Below are 14,542 nucleotides of genomic sequence, written 5' to 3'. Positions count from 1 at the left end.
GCATTCGTGTGGTACGTTACGTTTAGTTACACTCTCTCTCTCTCCCACCTCTTTTGGTGGATTTTGTGTGCCATTTGATCACTCTGCTTTTACGGCCTTACATTGCATACTCACATACAGACGCGAATCATCCTACTGAGTTTGTGTGGTGCTTTGGTACGGGACATTCTTACGGGGCTGCCTTCGCGTGATATGTTGAATGATTTTTCTGTTTTTGTTTGAAATAAAGGCCTTTGATTGGCTCGTAGATAACTTTGTATCTTAGATCCAAAAGGGCGGTATGTAGGGAGCTGTAATGCCCCTCCCCCTTTTTTATATCCTTGCTGCTTTACCAATTACCAAGTATAACCAATTATATGTTTTGTTTTGACTTGCTACTGTACTCTTTTATGATACTGAGTTCTTTCTACTGCATTGAGGATGTGTAATATCCTAATAAGGAGTTCTCTGCCTGTGTGCTCTGGCCTGCGTGGGCACAATCTCTAGTTCCCCTTTCCAGGCCTTGGAGGCAACTCTTATCTCTCTTTGCCTTTTTCCTGATTTTGCCATTATCTTGCAAGTTGACAGTTTTACGAGTGTCCACTCCCCTTTGTACTTTCCCAAGCCAGCTGCTATACAGAAAGTTGTAAACATGTTGTCACATAATGCTGACCATCTCCTTATCAGAAGCTAACCCATGACTGGCCTTGGATGAACTTCCTTTAATTAACTGAACAACAGGATGGGACTATGGTGGGGGACCCAATGAGCCCATTCTGTCTCTGTGTCTTGTGAGCTAACTCCACCCCTGACTTTCCTTTATATAAAGCAATGTTAATTGAATTATTTCAGAGCATCTTGTTGTACTGTTGGTCATTCCTTGTGAGTTTCAATGCAACTTTGCTGTCCTCAAGCTTGAGTACTCGAGTTCCAATAAATATATCCGTTGCTCCTTTCTTCTGAGTTCTTCTGAGTCCCAAGTCCTAAGTCCCAATCCGACATATATATATATATATATATATATATATATATATATATATATATATATATATATATATATATATATATATATATATATATATATTTATATATATATATATTGTCTTGTCGCTGGCGATTAAAATCTTTACCAGGAAACAGATTAGCCGAGCAAGCTTTAACTCCGGGCATTCATCAAATAATCAAATATGCGGAGTTCATGCACGTGGGGACAGACAAGCACAGGAGATAAACAAACGAAACAAATAGGGGTTAGGATTTTTTGTGTGACTTAGCTGCGAGCGGCTTGTGGGGTCTCTATAGGGTCACCAAAAGTCGTCCGGGGCGTTGGCGGGAACCTCCGGTCGTTGGCGCGAAGCATGCGCCTTGGCGGGAACCAGACCTCGAGCGCGCAGGTCCGAGCGTTCGTCCACGTGTCGTTTCTGCCTGGTAAACTGCAGCTCTCTCCTCGCGTCAGTCGACCAGGGGAACGAGGATACTATGCCGGTGTCAGCAAGGGTGTCGAGGGCCAGGGGTGAGCGAGAGGCAAGGAAGGGCAATAAGCAAGGGTCCAAGGTCATTGAGCAAGGCAGAGGCAAGAAGAAGGGAGTCCAGCGCAAGGAGAAGAGAAAATGTCCATCCTGGAGTGCTTTTAACGTCAGCTCGTGACGTCACCGGCGCTTCTCCAATCAGCGTGCCGCTTCTTGATCGCCTCTGACGTCCTCCGTGGTCTTCGCCAATCGGTCCTCTGCTTCCTTCTCGGCCTTCTTTCCACCAACCTGCGGAAGCTTCTTGCCCCGCCCCTGGCCAATCACGAGTCCTTCCTTACTCTGTCCTTCCCATTGGTCGACTCCCACTCAATAGCGAGTCGCTTCTTGCTCCTCCCTCTACCAATCGGCAGGCTTCATCCTGCCTCAGCTCCCTATTGGTAGTGTCTCGTCCAATCGCTGCCCCTCTGGGCGTATCTTTTTTCTGCTTGCTCAATATGTGCCTGCCAAGCGGGATTAATAGCCTTGGTGCTTGATGCCTGGCTTCCGGTTGGGTTTTATTATTATTTGTTAATTAGTGTACTAATGGGCCTGACTAGTGTCTATGTGCAGTGTCATATGGGACAACGGATAAATCACAAGGTCATAATCCCTACACTAGTTAACACGCCCCATTCCTCGTAACAGGGACAAATATACAAGCTTACTCCAAACACACGGTCTACACAGGTCCCTGAATTATGTACATCAAAGTGGTTCTTTCTACCCACGATCATCGGAGTACCTACCAATGCAGATCTACCTGAATCTATACATCATTCTACCCCACCGACATAACAGCCCCCCTCCTGGAACCGTAGCCCCTGCAAGGTTAACCGCAGGCACTACCCTCCTAGTCTTAACACTTACCGACTCACACTTAATTAACCTATGAGATAAATCAGGAGGGCTGTGTGAAGTGAGCTGAAGCTACCTTCCTATGCTCCTTTACATGCTACCACCTTAAACAACCATTTTCAAATATTGAAATTATTCTTACATTTCAAAGTACATTTCAAATATTTACAAAATTATTGAACTCTTCGTTCCTAATTCCTGGGGAGGAGGAGAAACAACAACACGCACCATAACTTAACCACAAACGTCAACCAAAGCAAAAATTTCAAAAACTCCATAAAACATTTGAACAACCCCTTCTTAAAGACCGCGTCCCCTGGTGGATGCCACAAGACTCAACATTACCTGTGGGGCCATCCCAATGCACCTCAAATTTCCGCGGGCCCTGTCCTGGTGTTACAGGTGAGTGACATGGCTTGGTGGATTTCACCCACATTCATTCAACACAAACCCATAACCACTCATACACATTCCAATAATCATCAAGACACAACATCATTACAAAGCACGTATTTCACCCCCCTGCAGGACCATGGCATAGATGTCATACAAATATGTGTGCGTTTCTACTAGGCAGTGGGGAGGTACCGCACAAGCAAGGTGGTGGGGGCGCTTCAGGCTGTGGTGCCCACAGTCCCAAAAACAAGTCACCCGACTTACAACTTCTTCGACCCCCCCCCCCTCCTTTACCTCTTGGCCCCATTACAGCCAAACACCTCCTTACGCTGTCATCTCGCCGGTGAAGGTCTCCACACACACCAGGCTCCATCGCCTCAGGCTTCCTTACAGCCGCATGGGTCACCGGGAGTCTCTCACCCAGGGCGCCCAAACAGACCCCGACCACCGACGGGCTCCAATTTCGAGAAACCACTGCCTGCCAGGGGTAATTAATGCAGAGGGGGGGGGGGCACAGTCATCGCTCCTCCAGAGCTTGATCCATACCTGCGGATACACACACCTTCCCCACCCACAAAATCCACAAAAACATTTCCTCCCCCACTGCCATTCAATTCTCAACCGCATATCCAGAGAATATGTCACAAAAAAGGTAGTGCCATGGCCTGCCCATGTTAAATCCCAATTTACATTTCACCAACACATTTCGAAAAACACATTTCAACAATCACCACTCATAACTCAATTTCCATCCTCTCGACCACACAAAAAGACAAAACCTCCACATAAAAACAAACGCCACCCACAAGACACGGTGTGGCACACATTCCATCCCCTCACCGGCCATGCCATCAGTCTCACCCGCCCCCTACTCCAAATCACATGTCCCATTTTAAATAAGCAAGTCCTGAAGCCTGGGACAGTACACCTCAAAGCACTTTTTTTCTTCTTCTTCTTTTTTGTATACAGAGTCGAGGCTTGTGAAAGAGCTAACATTTATCAAACAAACAAATCAAACAAACAAGCAAACAAAGTATATAAAAAGGATTTACCTCAAGTGCAGGTAGTTGCAGGTTGGTCAGGTCCACCCTACTGTCCACCCTAAGTGCCATCCACCCGACTGAATCCCAAAATTCTCCCATTGGGCCAACCAAATTTCACCGAAATAATCTTTTATCCCTACTGTACTGGCAGGTATGTATCCACCTCCAACGGTGATCTGTACTAAACTACTACATTTGGCTACGACAGCTCCGCACCTCTACCGTACAAGAGTCATCGGGACAGCTGAGCAGCCGAAACGTCAAATTGGCCCATGAGTATCCATAAGGGTGAGACCCACCATCCATCCTTCGGCCCCCCTGCGAGGAACACGGCCAGCTGGCCAATGTGGTGAGCACCTGCTGCCAACACTACCATTCCCAAAAAACTCGGCCCTGGGGGGAACGGTCACAGTGCGTGGCATCCACATCACATACCCTGCACCGCCCACATCCCCCAGTTCACACAACTGCAGCCCCCAGTGCCCACCCACACTTGACCATGCCCAAGGTCTAGTTGACACCCATGCTCCCCCAGGCGACTCCTCCAGAAGACATGGTCCACACACCTCGGACGCGCACAGCACCACGTTGACCCCCAGACTAACCAACTCCTTAACCATACCCCGCGTCCCAAATATTGGTGCAGTCGTCGTCCCCCCCCCCCCCACCCCCCCATAACCAGTTGAAGGCTGTGTCCTGCTAACCTATCAATTTTATCCCAGCCTCCAGCACTTTGGTCTAACACACCGGGATCAATAATGGTGCCACTGTGCAGTCAACCATGGCCTCGCAAAATTCACCCTTAAATTTACATCTAACCCTGAGATTACCCATGCCAAATATTTTTCACATTTTACTAATCTCACCAAAGAAGGGTGCTTTTCCATACACCTGCCAGCCGAGCATGGCCCGTATGCTCGGATCGTTACAATCTCCCAATCATCAATCCCATGGCTCTCTTCCCAAGCCGAGATTCCAAAAATCACAGCGGAACATCTGTGGAAGATCATTCTCACACCATCATGTTCCACAGATGCCCCAATGGTTGTCCGATGGGCTATAATCCATCCCGGTCCATGCGGATCAACCTGCGTCCATAGACCAGCACAGCATGGCAGGTCACCACATGCTGGCTGTCCCAGAGTCTCCGGGAGAGGCTGTCAGGCTGCATGCCCGGGCGGTCACCACATCAGGCCCATGTTGGCCGTCTGTGAAGCCGCCACCAAAGCACGACCTACAACACCTCCCCCTAGTGGTCCTCATAATACGCCATCCCAGGCCTGTGAGAAACCACCTCGGATCCCCTGGAGGTCTTAACCCCCACCAGGGTCCGGTGACCCTGCCGGCCCGAGACACTCGCTCGGGCGGCGCCCCGATGGAGAAGGGACGTCACATTCCACCAGACCCCTGTGGGGCCCAGGTCATACCATGACACCCATGGTCGGACCCTACGTCCAAATCTTGCCAGCACAGCCCCCTCAGCTGGCTGGCATACCCAAATTTCGAAAGGGGCAACTTTTCCCCGAGGCCATCCCCAATGATCTCTCCTGGTCCAAATTCCACAGCCCGGGGACCAACTCCCACCAAGGCTGCGCCAAATCAATTTCCCATTTCAATGTAATTTTGGATATTCTTTTAAAAATTTATATCTCCCGTGCCAAACTGCAGATGCAGGTAACAGCCCCCCTCCTTGGGTTGTTCTGCCCCTCCCTGCAGCTGTTCCACATTCTCTACGGGGACCAGTTTCTCCGAGGCTCTATTTCCCAACTCTTCCGTACCCAAATCCAGCTCGGAGCCAAAACACCCCCCCCCCCCCTGCTGGGTATTCAATTTCGGAGCCTCTTGTACCCAATTTTTGTTCATGGTGAGGGTCCCCTCGGTCACTTGCATCTCATCCTGGGGACGTTCGATGGACCGACTCACCTCATCCTCCAGGCTCCCTTGGACCTGGTCAACCTCCTCCCAAATGGTATTGTCCCAGGTCTCCAACCGCTGGATCACACATTCCATCCCCTCACCGGCCATGCCATCACTCTCACCCACCCCCTACCCCAAATCACAAGTCCCAATTTAAATAAGCAAGTCCTGAAGCCTGGGACAGTACACCTCAAAGCACTTACCTCAGGTGCAGGTAGTTGCAGGTTGGTCAGGTCCAAAGTGCCATGCACCCTACTGAATCCCAAAATTTCTCCGATTGGGCCTACCAAATTTCACCGAATTGCTCTTTTATCCCTACTGTACTGGCATACCCCATTCCTCTGATGGGGACGAATCTACAAACTTAACCCGACATTCCAGTCTAATACAAATTCCCTTCTTATTATATGGGGTGGTTCTTCTTCTTCACGCGACATACGGAGCATGCTAATTTATACACTCCACCTGAACTAAGGTATCCCTACACCCTACAAACGGTACATTATATTATGCACTTATGACAGAATCTGAACTAAGATCTAAATTACGCACTGTCGGATGGCTCTTCCGGAGCTTGGCAGGCAAAGCGCATGTACGTGAGGGTGACGTCACAGCGTGCCCTCATTAGGCTGGAGAACTTAAATTATAATCTGATTGGTTAATCCCGGCCGCATTCAGGCGACTCCATATAATGAGTGGATACCAGAGATAATGTACCATGTGGCAGGCGGTGCTTATCGCTCCCATTAAGGTACAGCAAAGCTGGATGGGATACCTTAATGGTGGTTCACCACTCATGGTATGAGGTCGCATAATGACTGATATATACAGTCACATGAAAAAGTAAATACACCCCATGTAAAGTTTTGACTTTTTCAACATATTTCAACATACAGCTATTTGATCTTCATTTCAACGATATTAATAAATAAAGGTGATATTGTAGCGGTTACCGCTGGATGCACACAATCGCCTTGCACCGGCCAGAACACGGCCAGACGCGCCTCTCCCGGGCATGCCCGGACTCACTGTTCCCGGGCACGCCCGAACCTCCCGGGCACGCCCGGTCTCGTCTTTCCCGGGCATGCCTGCTCTCGCCTTTCCAGGGCTCGCCCAGAGCGTCCGGGCATGCCCGCTATCGCCTTTCCAGGGCTCGCCCAGAGCGTCCGGGCATGCCCGCTATCGCCTTTCCAGGGCTCGCCCAGAGCGTCCGGGCATGCCCGCTATCGCCTTTCCAGGGCTCGCCCAGAGCGTCCGGGCATGCCCGCTATCGCCTTTCCAGGGCTCGCCCAGAGCGCCCGGGCACGCCCAGCCTCGACTTGCCAGGCCGCAGCCAAACACGCCCGGGCAGGTCCAGACTCGCCTTTCCAAGGCTCGCCCTTGACACCCGGGCATGCCCGGTATAGCTTTTGCCGGGCAAACTTCCCGACATAAATGTGTATATATATTGCTGCCCGATAAACGGGCTTGTTAGAATACCTGAGCTGTTTTGTTTCAAGAAAGCAACTCGGACGAATTCCGTCTTTGGTCGCGTCAATTCTTTCGACTCGCGTTGGAGCGCAGTTCCTTCATTGGTGACCTACCGACATGGATACGGCAGTGACGCTTAAACTGCCTACCTTCTGGGAGGCTCACGCCGCTGTTTGGTTCGCTCAGGCGGACTCTCAGTTCGCCCTGCGAGGCATCACCGCGGACGACACCCGCTTCCACCATGTTGTGGCGGCGCTCGGTGCCGCCACCGCGGCCCACGCCTTGAGCCTCCTCGAGCACCCGCCGGCTGCTGACAAATACGACGCGCTGAAGACACTCCTCCTCGATGCTTTCGCCCTCTCACCGGCAGCACGCGCACGGCGCCTGCTCGCTCTGCCCGAGCTCGGCGACACGCGCCCGTCAGAGCGCATGGACTATATGCTCTCGTTGCTCGGTGAGCACTCTCCGGATTTTCTGTTCCGCGAGCTGTTCCTTCGCCAGCTGCCTCACCCGGTACGCCTCGCCCTGGCTGGCACGTTGATCACGGATTCCCGCGCCCTCGCCAGGGAAGCCGATAAGATCTCCTCGGCGGGCCAGCACATCGGCGCGGTTACCTGGAGCCCGCCGCCGTCCGAGGCGACGCCCACGACGCCCGAGCGCCCTGCGCGGTTGGAGGCCGAACTGCCGGTGCAACTGGCGGCCGCCCCGCCGCACCGCCCGCTTCCGACACGACGGCCGGGGCCTCCACCTGACCGTGCGTGGTGTTATTACCACGCCAGGTTCGGACACAAGGCTCGGACGTGCCGGCCCCCGTGCACTTTCGGCAGGTCGGGAAACGGCCGGGCCGGCGTTCATTCCCAGCCATGAGCGCCGGCCACTTGGGCAACTTGCTGTTTATTCGGGACAAAGCGTCTGGGCGGCGTTTCCTGTGTGACACCGGCGCCCAACTGAGCGTCATACCCGCCTCCGAGCAGGAGAGGCGGGACGCCGTTTGCGGCCCCTCTTTGGTCGCTGCTAATGGCTCGGCCATACGCACTTTCGGCCCACGCGTCGTCACCCTCTGCTTCGGCAGCCAGCGTTTTCAATGGACTTTTGTGACCGCCTGCGTCCCCATGGCTTTGCTGGGCGCCGACTTCCTCTGCGCGCACGGGCTGCTGGTCGACGTCAAACGTCGTCGCCTTGTCAACGCCGAGACCTTCAGCTCCCTGGCGTGCACGATGAGCAGCTCCGCGCCGACCGAACTGGCGTGCGCCCTCCCGCCAGCGAACGAGTTCGCTCGACTGCTCGCGGAATTCCCGGCCCTCACGCGGCCGACGTTTTCGGCCGTCACGGTGCGGCACGGGATCGAGCACCACATACCCACTACGGGCCCGCCGGTCTACGCCAGGGCCCGCCGCCTCGACCCGGCCAAGCTCGCCGTGGCGAAGGCCGAGTTCGACGCATTGGAGCACCTCGGCATCGTGCGGCGCTCCGATAGCGCGTGGGCCTCGCCACTGCACATCGTGCCAAAGCCGGGGGGTGGATGGCGCCCGTGTGGTGACTACCGCCGTCTCAACGACGCTACCACCCCCGACAGGTACCCGATCCCGCATATTCAGGACTTTTCCGCCCGTTTGGCGGGACAGGTCATCTTTTCGAAAATTGACCTGATACGGGGCTACCACCAGGTACCTGTCCGGGCGGCCGACGTCCCGAAGACGGCCGTCATCACGCCGTTCGGCCTGTTCGAATTTTTGCGGATGCCGTTTGGCCTCAAGAACGCGGCCCAGGCGTTCCAGCGCTTGATGGACGGCGTGCTGCGCGACCTGCCGTTTCTTTTCGTCTATCTGGACGATATCCTCGTCGCCAGCACGTCCCGCGCCGAGCACCTCCTCCACCTCCGAACACTGTTCGGTCGCCTCAGCGAGCACGGCTTAATTGTCAACCCGGTCAAATGCCACTTCGGCGCGACGACCGTTGACTTTTTGGGCCACCGCATCACCAAGACCGTGGCCGTGCCGCTGCCGACCAAGGTTGAGGCCATCACCACGTTCCCGCGTCCCCGTTCCATCAAGGCCCTCCAAGAGTTCCTCGGCATGGTGAATTTTTATCACCGATTCGTGCCCCGCGCTGCTCAGCTCATGCGGCCCCTTTACGAGGCCCTCCGGGGCAAGCCGGCCAAGCATGACATTGTTTGGTCCGCGGCCATGGACGCGGCCTTCGCCAGCGCCAAACGGGCCCTCGCCGACGCAACGCTGCTGGCTCACCCGGTGCTCAACGCGCCCATTGCCCTCACTACGGACGCCTCCAACTACGCGGTGGGTGCCGTCCATGAGCAATGGGTGGACGGGGTTTGGCAGCCACTCACTTTTTTCAGCCGGCAACTCCGGCCGAACGAGTTAAACTACAGCACGTTCGACCGCGAGCTGCTCGGGCTATTCCTGGCCGTTCGCCATTTCCGACACCTCCTGGAGGGCCGCCCGTTCACGGCTTTCGTCGACCACAAGCCGTTGGTCTACGCAATGGCTAAGGTCATGGAGCCGTGGTCGGCCCGCCAGCAGCGCCACCTCTCCGCCGTGTCGGAGTTCACCACGGACATCCGGCACGTCGCCGGCAAAGACAACGCCGTGGCCGACTGTCTTTCTCGGGCCAGCGCGAACGCGGTCCACCTCGGCGTGGACTTCACGCTCATGGCGGCCGACCAGACCACCGACGCCTCGGTGCAGGCACTCCGTGCGGCGGACACGGGCCTCCGCCTGGCCGACATTCCCTTCGCGGGCACCGTCCTGCTCTGCGACGTCTCCCAGGGCCAGCCTCGCCCCATCGTGCCCGTTTCCTGGCAGCGCCGCATCTTCGCCTCCATCCACGGCCTTTCTCACCCGGGCAGGAAAGCTTCTCAGAAGCTGGTGTCGGCACGTTTCGTCTGGCACGGCCTTCGACGAAACATCCGCGACTGGGCCAACGCCTGCACGGCCTGCCAGCGGGTCAAGGTCCACCGCCACACCCAGGCCCCGCTGGCACCTTTCGCCGTGCCTGAACGGCGTTTTGACCACGTCCACGTGGACCTGGTGGGTCCCCTGCCCCCCTCGCGGGGGTTCACCCACCTGCTCACCATGGTGGACAGGACCACCAGGTGGCCGGAGGCTGTGCCCCTCGCCTCCACCACCACCGCCGACGTGGCGCAAGCGTTCATCGCCACCTGGGTCGCGCGCTTCGGCGCACCAGCGGACATCTCGTCCGACCGCGGCCCACAGTTCACGTCTGAGCTTTGGGGCGCGGTCGCCCTTTCGTTGGGGGTCACGCTGCACCACACCACGGCCTACCACCCCCAAGCCAACGGGTTGTGCGAGCGGTTTCACCGCTCCATGAAGGCGGCACTCATGGCCGGCCTTCAGGACGACGGTTGGGCCGACCGGCTGCCGTGGGTCCTTTTGGGCCTTCGCACGGCCCCCAAGGAAGACCTCCAGGCGTCCGCTGCCGAGCTCGTCTACGGCCAGCCGCTCCGCGTCCCGGGCGAATTCGTGCCCGACGCTACCAGTCCCTGGTCCGCCGCCCGCCAGCGCTCGGACCTCCAGGAGGCCGCCCGACGATTTGCCCCCGTGCCGACGTCCCGCCACGGTGGCCCCCAGTCCTACGTCCCCCCCGGCGCTTCGCACAGCGGAGTACGTCTTTGTGCGTCATGACGCGCACCGGGGGCCACTCCGGCCGCCGTACGACGGGCCCTTCCGGGTCCTGCGACGGGGCGACAAGTCTTTCATCGTCGACTTCGGCGGCCGGCCGGACCGGATTTCTGTGGACCGCCTCAAACCGGCGCACATGGACGTCGACCGACCACCACGGTTGGCCCTTCCTCCGCGGCGAGGCCGCCCCCCGTCCACAGTTCCCCCCGCTCGACCACCCACCACCACATCGGACCCCTCCCCACGACCCTCCAGGGGTCGCTTCGGCCGGGTCATCCGGACCCCCCTTAAATTGACCCTGCCGGTGCAGGTCGATTCTGGAGGGGCGTGTGTAGCGGTTACCGCTGGATGCACACAATCGCCTTGCACCGGCCAGAACACGGCCAGACGCGCCTCTCCCGGGCAAGCCCGGACTCACTGTTCCCGGGCACGCCCGAACCTCCCGGGCACGCCCGGTCTCGTCTTTCCCGGGCATGCCCGCTCTCGCCTTTCCAGGGCTCGCCCAGAGCGTCCGGGCATGCCGCTATCGCCTTTTCAGGGCTCGCCCAGAGCGTCCGGGCATGCCCGCTATCGCCTTTCCAGGGCTCGCCCAGAGCGTCCGGGCATGCCCGCTATCGCCTTTCCAGGGCTCGCCCAGAGCGTCCGGGCATGCCCGCTATCGCCTTTCCAGGGCTCGCCCAGAGCGCCCGGGCACGCCCAGCCTCGACTTGCCAGGCCGCAGCCAAACACGCCCGGGCAGGTCCAGACTCGCCTTTCCAAGGCTCGCCCTTGACACCCGGGCATGCCCGGTATAGCTTTTGCCGGGCAAACTTCCCGACATAAATGTGTATATATATTGCTGCCCGATAAACGGGCTTGTTAGAATACCTGAGCTGTTTTGTTTCAATAAAGCAACTCGGACGAATTCCGTCTTTGGTCGCGTCAATTCTTTCGACTCGCGTTGGAGCGCAGTTCCTTCAATATAATATAACAAATATCATGAAACATTTACATTTTGTAGTCTATTGTATAATTTAAATAAACATAAATGCAAATTTCGCATGTGGAAAAAGTAAGTACACCCTTGGCTCTAATAGGTGGTATTGCCCCCTTTGGCAGAAACAACCTCAAGTAGGCGTTTTTTATAACTGTCTGCCGGTCTCTGACATCGACTGGGAGAAATTTTTGCCCACTCCTCCATGCAGAATTATTTCAGCTCTGCGATGTTTGAGGGGTTTCTTGCATGCACAGCTCGTTTCAAATCCCCCCACAACATCTCGATGGGATTTAGATCCGGGCTTTGACTTGGCCATTCCAGAACCCTCCATTTCTTTCTTTTCAGCCATTCCTTGGTGGATTTACTGGTATGTTTAGGGTCATTGTCATGTTGCAAGGTCCACCTTAGGTTGAGCTACAACTTTCCGACAGATGGCCTCACATTATCCTCAAGCACCCTCTGGTACAATGAAGAATTCATAGTGGATTCTATGATGGTGAGCTGCCCAGGCCCTGATGCAGCAGAGCTGCGCCAAACCATAATATTTCGACCACCATGCTTTACAGTTGGTATCAGGTACTTGTGGTCAAATGCTGTCTTTGGTTTTCGCCAAACATGTCTTCTGGTACTGTGGCCAAATAGCTCTACATTTGACTCATCTGTCCAGAGCACATTGTTCCAGAAGTGCTGGTCTTTGCCTAGGTGTTCATTGGCAAACTTTAGTCTTGCCCTGATGTTCTTTCTGGACAGCAAAGGTTTCCTCCAGGCACACCTCCCATGTAGATCAAATTTGTGCAGCCTCTTTCTAATGGTAGACTCGTGCACTTTGACATCAACAGTGGCAAGAGCCACCTGTCGGTCGCATGATGACATTCTGGGGTCCTTCGAGACTTCTTTCAGCATCTTGCGGTCTGCTCTCGGGCTGAACTTGCTGGGGCGGCCTGGCCTGAACAAGTTGGCAGTTGTTTGGAATCTTCTCCACTTGTAGATGATCTTCCGGACAGTCGAATGATTGATTTCAAATTGTTTGAAGATCTTTTTAAATCCCTTCCCGGACTCGTAGGCATCTATAACCTTCTTTCTGAAGGCCTCAGAGAGCTCTTTTGATCTCGGCATGGTGACGCCACACACTTCAAGAACAAAGAGCAAACCAAACGAAATGTCTGAGGTTTAAATAAGACAGGTTCCTCCAAGATCCTCTCTGACGATGTTCTAATCATTTGCACCTGAGCTGGTGCACCTGATTCTAATTTTAGGTATTTGAAGTAGTGATAAATGTAGGGGTGTACTTACTTTTTCCACATGTGAAAATTGCATTTATGTTTATTTAAATTATACAATGGACTACAAAATGTAAATGTTTCATGATATTTGTTATATTATATCACCTTTATCTATCAATATTGTTGAAATGAAGATCAAATAGCTGTATGTTGAAATATTTAGAAAAAGTCAAACCTTTACATGGGGTGTACTTACTTTTTCACGCGACTGTATATATATATATATATATATATATATATATATATATATACATACATATATATATATATATATATATATACAGTATATATATATATGTATATTATCTCTATATATATAAAGGAGGAGTGTCTGTGTGTGTGTGTGTGTGTGTGTGTGTGTGTGTGTGTGTGTGTGTGTGTGTGTGTGTGTGTGTGTGTGTGTGTGTGTGTCTGGATGTCCGCTTATAACTCAAGAACTACACATCGGAGAAAAGTTTTAGACACAGATTCGGAATCAGCATAAAATCCCGGTGGTTTTAGGCTACGTTTTATTTTAATATCAATGGTTTAAAAAAACCGCGTCAGCTGCAATTCCATGGTGTAGTTTGTGGCGGCGCTAGACGTTCGGGGTGTATTGCAATGGTTTGTCGGGTTTGGCTGTGGGTCCAGAATAGCTCCCATTTCCTGATGTTCTTCCACTTTTATTTTGATTCTTCTGTTACAACGCCTTCCTTATCTACCTTATATCCCCCCGACGAGGCCTCTACATAATTTCATGCGGCAGAATTTCGTGCATTTTGAGTGAAATAAGTGAGACGAAGTTGTAGGAAGAAGAAGAGGCGCGGTCACTGTGGAGGCCCTCGATCGTGAGTGGAAATGGCGGGAATTGCGTTTGTATCGCAAAGTAAAGGATCTGCATTCATTTCTGAACTTGCATTGGTGGATTGTTATACATCTGCATTATTTTTCATAAAAAACTTTATGTTGAACTTGAAGGCTCCAAGCATGGACTATATATATAGCCCTCATTGAGGTAAAAATAAAAGTAAAAAGCCTGCTATCGCTTGCCAAGCTAGCCGTTCCCCCCTCCCCCTCCCCTCCCCTCCCCCTCCCCCCCTCCACCTCCCCGCCTCCCCCTCCCCCTCCCCCCTCTCCTCCCCTCCCCCCTCCCCTCCCCCTCTCCCTCCCTCCTCCTCATCACTCCCCTCCTCCCCCTCCCCCTCACCCCCTCCCCCTCACCCCTCCCCTCCCCCTCCACTCTCCCCCTCCATCCCCCCTCCCCTCCACTCTCCCCCCTCCATCCCCCCTCCCCCTCCCCCCTCCACTCCCCCCTCCACTTCTCCTCCCTTCCCCCCTCCCCCTCCCCCCTCTTCTCCCTCTCCTCCTCCTCCTCCCTCCTCTTCTCCCCTCCCCCCTCTTCTCCCCATCCCCCCTCTTCTCCCCTCCCCCCTCTTCTCCCATCCCCCCTCTTCTCCCATCCCCCCTCTTCTCCTCC

At 54.3% G+C, this 14,542-nt stretch overlaps 1 protein-coding gene across 5 annotated transcripts in view; it reads right to left on the bottom strand.

Moving 5' to 3' along the window:
- The window catches only part of LOC137438556 (medium-chain acyl-CoA ligase ACSF2, mitochondrial-like), a 179,302-nt gene that overhangs the window by 49,477 nt on the left and 115,283 nt on the right, over positions 1–14,542 (bottom strand). Inside the window, exon 14 of one of the 5 annotated variants that reach the window (XR_013621151.1) lies at positions 3,067–3,216. The exons of the other annotated variants lie outside the window; for them this stretch is intronic. The gene's annotated coding sequence lies outside the window, so the exon portion shown is untranslated. The remainder of the gene's footprint in view (positions 1–3,066; positions 3,217–14,542) is intronic. 5 annotated transcript variants of the gene reach the window in all.

Source organism: Myxine glutinosa, chromosome 13 (assembly GCF_964187855.1).
Source record: "Myxine glutinosa chromosome 13, kmMyxGlut1.1, whole genome shotgun sequence".
In the NCBI taxonomy this organism is placed as follows: Eukaryota; Metazoa; Chordata; class Myxini; order Myxiniformes; family Myxinidae; genus Myxine; species Myxine glutinosa.
The sequence above is the reverse complement of the archived record's forward strand: the minus strand, read 5'-3'. Positions and strand labels throughout refer to the sequence as shown.